The sequence below is a fragment of the Silene latifolia genome, chromosome 1 (assembly GCF_048544455.1).
Source record: "Silene latifolia isolate original U9 population chromosome 1, ASM4854445v1, whole genome shotgun sequence".
Taxonomy (NCBI): Eukaryota; Viridiplantae; Streptophyta; class Magnoliopsida; order Caryophyllales; family Caryophyllaceae; genus Silene; species Silene latifolia.
In genome coordinates, this window is record NC_133526.1 from 27,262,664 (window position 1) to 27,272,881 (window position 10,218).

The 10,218-nt window shown below is 35.9% G+C and overlaps 1 protein-coding gene across 1 annotated transcript in view; it reads right to left on the reverse strand.

Moving 5' to 3' along the window:
* The window catches only part of LOC141601802 (uncharacterized), a 157,420-nt gene extending 147,670 nt beyond the window's left edge, over positions 1-9,750 (reverse strand). The window contains exon 1 of the mRNA XM_074422112.1: positions 9,740-9,750. The gene's annotated coding sequence lies outside the window, so the exon portion shown is untranslated. The remainder of the gene's footprint in view (positions 1-9,739) is intronic.
* Between the last annotated feature and the right edge of the window lie 468 nt (positions 9,751-10,218).

A 10,218-nucleotide genomic window follows, 5' to 3' on the forward strand; every position in this document is an offset into this window, starting at 1 on the left:
CTTAAACGGATTATTCAGGTTTTCTTCCTCTTTCCTTTTTTGGAAACGTTTACTCTTATTTTAATCATTCTTCTCTCCTATCACCAAACTCCACCCAACTCATAATTCTTTATTTTATTCATTCATATCTCCTATCATCAAACTTCACCCAACACAATATATTCATTCTTTAACCTCCTCCTTAATTTTTGTGCCCACAAACAAAGGGAAGAAAATAACGAATTGGAGGGAGTATAATTTATGAAAAAGCGAAAAAATAATAACTTCACACTAATTTAAGGATATTTGTATAATAAATGAGATAAAAAGAGTTTTTATTTAGATTAGATGGATTGAGCGAATTATAATGTGAAATATAACGGTAATTATTGCATGAGACAAACTAACACAGTGAGACGATCTCATTATGTAAAAAGACAACTAATTTATTTGCATTAAATGAGGAATTTGTTTTATAAAAATGGATCGTGTCACATGTGAGACTGTTTTTTTCTATGTTTTAAAGTTTGACAAAAGAAAAGTACAAAACTTCACATTTTACAAACTACGTACATATTTTAACTAATAATCTACATAAACAACTTACTAATAAAGTAGACTAATAATACACTTAAAACAAATTAATAAAGAAAGAGGAAGGTGAGGCACACAAAGCAAATTCAATTGAAAAAAAATGCATAGGAAGGTGAGGCCTACAAAGCAAACTCAACTGAAAAAATGTCAATCAAAAAAGTTGAACACGGGACCTTTAAGAACATGGATAGAAACTCTACCACTTTAACAAGTGATACTTCAACAGTTATACTTGCAGATGTTTCTAAATATATGAGGCCCTTCTCCCTATTGGGCCCCGGTTCCGAGAACCGAATTGAACACCCAACGGGCTGCCCCTGCATTTAACACAGCCCGTTTACATTTCTCTTTTGGTTTTTGCTTTTATTCTTCAATTTAAACCATAATTCAAATCTTTATGTCTTCCCATTTACTGTTTTACCGGTGCTCTCAAAAGGTTCACAACATTGTTTTCAATAATTTTCCTTTTGAATTTTGTTTTTATTTTTGCTGCTTCATTTTGTTGTGTTAAGTTGGATCAGCATCGCTTTGATGGTGAAAACAAAGTGCCGAGATTCGACAAACTACGTCGTGTCCTTTAATTTCCGCTGCAAATTTTATCTTTAAGACGTAAACCTTTGCTTAAGTTTTACATCATCTTGGTTTTCTCTGTTTTTTTAGATGTTTCTGAAATACACGAGTAATGATAAGTAAATGTCCCATAATTTTACTGTAGTTTTTTAGGTTAAGATTAAACCTTGAACAAACTTGGGTAAATTTTGAGCATTTCATGTTGTTATAAGAGTGTAGGTTGATAATTTGGGGTTAAGAGATGGAACCAATGTCGATTGGGAAGCGAACAAGGCTTCAAAGGGCTATACAAGAGAGGGAGCTTAAAGAAGAAGTAGACGGGCTCGACTCGAGGCTAGAATGAAGTATAGGAAAGAAATAGACCTTGTTATAAATGATGATGAAGATGGAGAGGCTGTTCAAATTGTGGGTGAAGGAGAGTTAGCCAAAATGCCATTCAATGATCACGTAAAATGTTCTAATAATGATGTGCTGCCTAATAATGTGGATGTTAATGTGATGGGTGATCAGTTTAATCAATTTGGTATTAACAGTGCTAATATTGATTATAACGGCGATGGTAGGTCGGGTTCTAGTAATGTGAATGATGTTCAGGATAGTGATGATTCTTTGCAGATTTTAGGGGTGAAATATAACCCTTTAATGTTTGGTGTGTATGATGATATTGATGATGATAGTGATGATGACGATGATGATATTTTTGTTGATGGATGTGTTCCGTCTACTGATGATGTTTGTGTTAGTAAGGATGAAGAAGTCGGCCAAACTTTGAGTGATGTAGGCTTGACATCTTCAGAGGAGGATAACAATGACAAAGATAAGGATTTTAAGGTGTATTGGGCTCGAGTAGTACGGGTTAGGGAGCATAAGAAGCATAGTCAAGTTGAGGGAGGTGATCAATTGGAAGCTAGAGAAAGGAATAAGGAGAAGAGGAGAAGGAGGAAAGAAAGGGCTTACGAGGATGTTCGTACTGATGGTGTTGCAAATGGTAATGTCGGGAATAAATCGAGGAAGAAAAAGAAAAAGATGACTAGAGAAGAGACGTTAGAGAATATAATTTCATCAATCAACCCTGAAAGTGATGCTCGAGAGGGTGATGTGAAAAAGAAGTCTAATTTGGAGTCGAGATCTTCTGTGATGATCAAGAAAGGGAGTGATGGGGTGTTTAGGAAAGTCGTGGCTTCAAGTCACGATGAAGATGACAATGTGGGTGGGAAAACAATGACAAAGATAAGGATTAAAAAAGAAAGTGACGGAGTGTTTAGAAAAGTTGTCTCCTCAAGTAAGGATGAAGATAATAATAATGAAAATGGGAATATGTATACTCATAAATCAAATAGAAATGCTAATGCTAAGAAGAAACCTGCAGTTGATGTGGTTCGGAAAGATGGGTCGATTAGTGATGAGGATGAAGATCCTAAGAAGAAGACGGTGAGAAAAGACAGTATTGATGAAGAAAGAAAAGAGATAGAGAAAAGGTCAGTGAGGGAGGAAGCCAGGTCTTTGAGTAAGCGAAAGAGGAAAGAAAAGGTGCTTGAGATGCCAAACACACTCCTTGATACAATCATGGAGGAAGCGGAAGAAGTGGTAGAGGAGACTCTGCCTACTCCTACTCCAAGAGAGCACACTTATCTCCCTTTGAAGTTCCATTTTCCTGCCAAAGAGGCCGAACCTGAAAAATCAGAAGAGGAGCAGGAGTTTGACAACTTATTTAAAGAGCTTGAGTTTGATCTTCAAGCTTGCCATGTCGGTTCTGAGAGTTCTCTTCAGGTAAATGTTCCACTATTCTTAGTTTTGTATGATACAGTTTTTCGTATGGTTAATATCATGAAAAGAAGTTTTAAGAAAACTGTGTATAACGAGTCATGCTCAATTGGGCGGCCCAAAAAATTTGGAGGTCCTGTTCCAAATTTAATTTGGAGGCCCTATTTTAAATTAAATTTGAGGCTTGAAGCATCATCTTTGTGGAATAATTTAAGAATACACGAAAAAAATAGATAATTTATGAAAAAGCGAAAAAATAATAACTTCACATTAATTTAAGGATATTTGTATAATAAATGAGATAAAAAGAGTTTTTATTTAGATTAGATGGATTGAGCGAAATATAATGTGAAATATAACGGTAATTATTGCATGAGACAAACTAACACAGAGAGACGGTCTCATTATGTAAAAAGACAACTAATTTATTTGCATTAAATGAGGAATTTGTTTTATAAAAATGGATCGTGTCACATGTGAGACTGTTTTTTTCTATGTTTTAAAGTTTGACAAAAGAAAAGTACAAAACTTCACATTTCACAAACTACGTACATATTTAACCAATAATCTACATAAACAACTTACTAATAAAGTAGACTAATAATACACTTAAAACAAATTAATAAAGAAAGAGGAAGGTGAGCCCCACAAAGCAAATTCAATTGAAAAAAAATGCATAGGAAGGTGAGGCCTACAAAGCAAACTCAATTGAAAAAGAATGCCAATCATAAAAGTTGAACACAGGACCTTTAAGAACATGGATAGAAACTCTACCACTTTGACAAGTGAAACATCAACAGTTATACTTGCAGATGTTTCTAAATATATGAGGCCCTTCTCCCTATTAGGCCCCAGTTCCGAGAACCGAATTGAACACCCAACAGGCCGCCCCTGCATTTAACACAGCCCCTTTACGTTTCTCTTTTGAATTTTTGCTTTTACTCTACAATTTAAACCATAATTCAAATATTTCTGTCTTCCCATTTACTGTTTTACCGGTGCTCTCAAAAGGTTCACAACATTGTTTTCGGTAATTTTCCTTTTGAATTTTGTTTTTATTTTTGCTGCTTCATTTTGTTGTGTTAAGTTGGATCAACATTGCTTTGATGGTGAAAACAAAGTGCCGAGATTCGACAAACTACGCCGTGTCCTTTAATTTCCGCTGCAAATTTTATCTTTAAGACGTAAACCTTTGCTTAAGTTTTACATCATCTTGGTTTTCTCTGTTTTTCAGATGTTTCTGAAATACACAAGTAATGATAAGTAAATGTCCCATAATTTTACTGTAGTTTTTTAGGTTAAGATTAAACCTTGAACAAACTCGGGTAAATTTTGAACATTTCATGTTGTTATAAGAGTGTAGGTTGATAATTTGGGGTTAAGAGATGGAACCAATGCCGATTGGGAAGCGAACAAGGCTTCAAAGGGCTATACAAGAGAGGGAGCTTAAAGAAAGAAGTAGATGAGCTCGACTCGAGGCTAGAATGAAGTATAGGAAATAAATAGACCGTGTTATAAATGATGATTAAGATGGAGAGGTTGTTCAAATTGTGGGTGAAGAAGAGTTAGACAAAATGCCATTCAACGATCATGTAAAATGTTCTAATAATGATATGATGCCTAATAATGTGGATGTTAATGTGATGGGTGATCAGTTTAATCAATTTGGGATTAACAATGTTAATATTGATTATAACGGCGATGGTAGGGCGGGTTCAAGTAATGTGAATGATGATCAGGATAGTGATGATTCTTTGCAGATTTTAGGGGTGAAATATAACCCTTTAATGTTTGGTGTGTATGATGATATTGATGATGACGATGATGATATTTTTGTTAATTGATGTGTTCCGTCTACTGATGATGTTTCTGTTAGTAAGGATGGAGAAGTCGGCCAAACTTTGAGTGATGTAGGCTTGACATCTTCAGAGGAGGATAACAATGACAAAGATAAGGATTTTAAGGTGTGTGGGGCTCGAGTAGTACGGGTTAGGGAGCATAAGAAGTATAGTCAAGTTGAGGGAGGTGATCAATTGGAAGCTAGAGAAAGGAGTAAGGAGAAGAGGAGAAGGAGGAAAGAGAGGGCTTGCGAGGATGTTCGTACTGATGGTGTGGCAAATGGTAATGTCGGGAATAAATCGAGGAAGAAAAAGAAAAAGATGACTAGAGAAGAGACGTTAGAGAATATAATTTCATCAATCAACCCTGAAAGTGATGCTCGAGAGGGTGATGTGAAAAAGAAGTCTAATTTGGAGTCGAGATCTTTTGTGATGATCAAGAAAGGGAGTGATGGGGTGTTTAGGAAAGTCGTGGCTTCAAGTCACGATGAAGATGACAATGTGGGTGGGAAAACAATGACAAAGATAAGGATTAAAAAAGGAAGTGACGGAGTGTTTAGGAAAGTTGTCTCCTCAAGTAAGGATGAAGATAATAATAATGAAAATGGGAATATGTATACTCATAAATCAAATAGAAATGCTAATGCTAAGAAGAAACCTGCAGTTGATGTGGTTCGGAAAGATGGGTCGATTAATGATGAGGATGAAAAGCCTAAGAAGAAGACGGTGAAAAAAGACAGTATTGAAGAAGAAAGAAAAGAGTCAGAGGAAAGGTCAGTGAGGGAGGAAGCCAGGTCTTTGAGTAAGCAAAAGAGGAAAGAAAAGGTGCTTGAGATGCCAAACACACTCCTTGATACAATCATGGAGGAAGCGGAAAAAGTGGTAGAGGAGACTCTGCCTACTCCTACTCCAAGAGAGCACATTTATCTCCCTTTGAAATTCCATTTTCCTACCAAAGAGGCCGAACCTGAAAAATCAGAAGAGGAGCAGGAGTTCGACAATTTTTTAAAGTGCTTGAGTTTGATCTTCAAGCTTGCCATGTCGGTTCTGAGAGTTCTCTTCAGGTAAATGTTCCACTATTCTTAGTTTTGTATGGTACAGTTTTTCGTATGGTTAATATCATGAAAAGAAGCTGTAAGAAAACTGTGTATAACGAGTCATGCTCAAACAGGGGCGGCCCATAAAATTTGGAGGTCCTGTTCCAAATTTAATTTGGAGGCTCTATTTTAAATTAAATTTGAGGCTTGAAGCATCATCTTTGTGGAATAATTTAAGAATACACGAAAAAAAATATAATTTATGAAAAAGCGAAAAAATAATAACTTCACATTAATTTAAGGATATTTTTATATTAAATGAGATAAAAAGACTTTTTATTTAGATTAGATGGATTGAGCGAAATATAATGTGAAATATAATGGAAATTATTGCATGAGACAAACTAACACAGTGAGACGGTCTCATTATGTAAAAAGACAACTAATTTATTTGCATTAATTGAGGAATTTGTTTTATAAAAATGGATCGTGTCACAAGTGAGACTGTTTTTTTCTATGTTTTAGAATTTGACAAAAGAAAAGTACAAAACTTCACATTTCACAAACTACGTACATATTTAACCAATAATCTACATAAACAACTAACTAATATAGTAGACTAATAATACACTTAAAATAAATTAATAAAGAAAGAGGAAGGTGAGGCCCACAAAGCAAATTCAATTGAAAAAAATGCATAGGAAGGTGAGGCCTACAAAGCAAACTCAATTGAAAAAAAATGTCAATCATAAAAGTTGAACATGGGACCTTTAAGAACATAGATAGAAACTCTACCACTTTAACAAGTGATACATCAACAGTTATACTTGCAGATGTTTCTAAATATATGAGGCCCTTCTTCCTATTGGGCCCCGGTTCCGAGAACCGAATTGAACACCCAACGGGCCGCCCCTGCTGATTTAACGCAACCCCTTTATATTTCTCTTTTGGTTTTTGCTTTTATTTTACAATTTAAACCATAATTCAAATCTTTCTCCCTTCTCATTTACTGTTTTACCGGTGCTCTCAAAAGGTTCACAGCATTGTTTTCAGTAACTTTCCTTTTGAATTTTGTTTTTATTTTTGCTGCTTCATTTTGTTGTGTTAAGTTGGATCAGCATTGCTTTGATGGTGAAAACAAAGTGCCGAGATTCGACAAACTACGTCGTGTCCTTTAATTTCCGCTGCAAATTTTATCTTTAAGACGTAAACCTTTGCTTAAGTTTTACATCATCTTGGTTTTCTCTGTTTTTTTAGATGTTTCTGAAATACACAAGTAATGATAAGTAAATGTCCCATAATTTTACTTTAGTTTTTTAGGTTAAGATTAAACCTTGAACAAACTCGGGTAAATTTTGAGCATTTCATGTTGTTATAAGAGTGTAGGTTGATAATTTGGGGTTAAGAGATGGAACCAATGTCGATTGGGAAGCGAACAAGACTTCAAAGGGCTATACAAGAGCAATTGGTCTCCCTTGTGACGGGTTACCATTTGTGACGGATATTTTGTGAGATAAAATGGTAACAAAATGGGTTAGTGGAGAAAGGGGGCCACATGAATAGTGTTGCAGAGAGAGAAAAAGTGGGTACATTGTGAGGTAAAATGGTATCCGTCTTCAACTTGTGACGGATATGTCATGTCTTCAATGAGAATTTGTGATACAAGAGAGGGAGCTTAAAGAAAGAAGTAGACGGGCTCGACTCGAGGCTAGAATGAAGTATAGGAAAGAAATAGACCTTGTTATAAATGATGATGAAGATGGAGAGGCTGTTCAAATTGTGGGTGAAGAAGAGTTAGACAAGATGCCATTCAACGATCATGTAAAATGTTCTAATAATGATGTGCTGTCTAATAATGTGGATGTTAATGCGATAGGTGATCAGTTTAATCAATTTGGGATTAACAGTGCTAATATTGATTATAACGATGATGGTAGGCCGGGTTCTAGTAATGTGAATGATGATCAGGATAGTGATGATTCTTTGCAAATTTTAGGGGTGAAATATAACCCTTTAATGTTTGGTGTGTATGATGATATTGATGATAGTGATGATGACGATGATGATATTTTTGTTGATGGATGTGTTCCGTCTACTGATGATGTTTGTGTTAGTAAGGATGGAGAAGTCGGCCAAACTTTGAGTGATGTAGGCTTGACATCTTCAGAGGAGGATAACAATGACAAAGATAAGGATTTTAAGGTGTATGGGGCTCGAGTAGTACGGGTTAGGGAGCATAAGAAGCATAGTCAAGTTGAGGGAGGTGATCAATTGGAAGCTAGAGAAAGGAGTAAGGAGAAGAGGAGAAGGAGGAAAGAGAGGGCTTGCGAGGATGTTCGTACTAATGGTGTTGCAAATGGTAATGCCGGGAATAAATCGAGGAAGAAAAAGAAAAAGATGACTAGAGAAGAGACGTTAGATAATATAATTTCATCAACCCTGAAAGTGATGCTCGAGAGGGTGATGTGAAAAAGAAGTCTAATTTGGAGTTGAGATCTTTTGTGATGATCAAGAAAGGGAGTGATGGGGTGTTTAGGAAAGTCGTGGCTTCAAGTCACGATGAAGATGACAATGTGGGTGGGAAAACAATGACAAAGATAAGGATTAAAAAAGGAAGTGACGGAGTGTTTAGGAAAGTTGTCTCCTCAAGTAAGGATGAAGATAATAATAATGAGGATGGGAATATGTATACTCATAAATCGAATAAAAATGCTAATGCTAAGAAGAAACCTGCAGTTGATGTGGTTCGGAAAGATGGGTCGATTAGTGATGAGGATGAAGAGCCTAAGAAGAAGACGGTGAAAAAACACAGTATTGAAGAAGAAAGAAAAGAGTCAGAGGAAAGGTCAGTGAGGAAGGAAGCCAGGTCTTTGAGTAAGCGAAAGAGGAAAGAAAAGGTGATTGAGATGCCAAACACACTCCTTGATACAATCATGGAGGAAGCGGAAGAAGTGGTAGAGGAGACTTTGCCTACTCCTACTCCAAGAGAGCACACTTATCTCCCTTTGAAGTTCCATTTTCCCGCCAAAGAGGCCGAACCTGAAAAATCAGAAGAGGAGCAGGAGTTCGACAACTTATTTAAAGAGCTTGAGTTTGATCTTCAAGCTTGCCATGTCGGTTCTGAGAGTTCTCTTCAGGTAAATGTTCCACTATTCTTAGTTTTGTATGGTACAGTTTTTCGTATGGTTAATATCATGAAAAGAAGCTGTAAGAAAACTGTGTATAACGAGTCATGCTCAAACAGGGGCGACCCTTAAAATTTGGAGGCCTTGTTCCAAATTTAATTTGGAGGCCCTATTTTAAATTAAATTTGAGGTTTGAAGCATCATCTTTGTGGAATAATTTAAGAATACACGAAAAATATATAATTTATGAAAAAGCGAAAAAAATAACTTCACATTAAATTATGGGTATTTGTATAATAAATGAGATAAAAAGAGTTTTTATTTAGATTAGATGGATTGAGCGAAATATAATGTGAAATATAACGGTAATTATTGCATGAGACAAACTAACACAGTGCGACGGTCTCATTATGTAAAAAGACAACTAATTTATTTGCATTAAATGAGGAATTTGTTTTATAAAAATGGATCGTGTTACATGTGAGACTGTTTTTTCTATGTTTTAAAGTTTGACAAAAGAAAAGTACAAAACTTCACATTTCACAAACTACGTACATGTTTTACACAAAATCTCATTTGCGACGGCACGTATCCGTCACTTTGGAGTGACGGATACCTTTTTTCCTCACAAATGACCCAAATAGAGAGGAGAGGGAAGCACATGGGGGTGCCCCCACCTTGTCCCTCTATCCGTTTTGTGAGTGACATTATCCGTCACTTGCTCCGACCCGTCTTCAGCAAGACTAATTGCATATTTTAACCAATAATCTACATAAACAACTTACTAATAAAGTAGGCTAATAATACACTTAAAACAAATTAATAAAGAAAGAGAAAGGTGAGGCCCACAAAGCAAATTCAATTGAAAAAAAATGCATAGGAAGGTGAGGCCTACAAAGCAAACTCAATTGGAAAAATTTGCCAATCATAAAAGTTGAACACGGGACCTTTAAGAACATGGATAGAAACTCTACCACTTTGACAAGTGATACATCAATAGTTATACTTGCAGACGTTTCTAAATATATGAGGCCTTTCTCCCTATTGGGCCCCGGTTTCGAGAACCGAATTGAACATCTAACGGGCCGCCCCTGGACACGACAATGTAAGGGACCGAAACACACATATGCAATAGACAGAACTGTTTGGGAATAGTAGAATACCTGAACAAAAGAAACGGCCCTTCGCTCAATCAAATTAAAACATATACGGAGTATATAGGATAGTAGCCACGAAAATATTTTCAAGATTCGAGCATGGATTGACAGAATTATACAATCAGCTGATTATAACTTCTAACCGTTCAATATA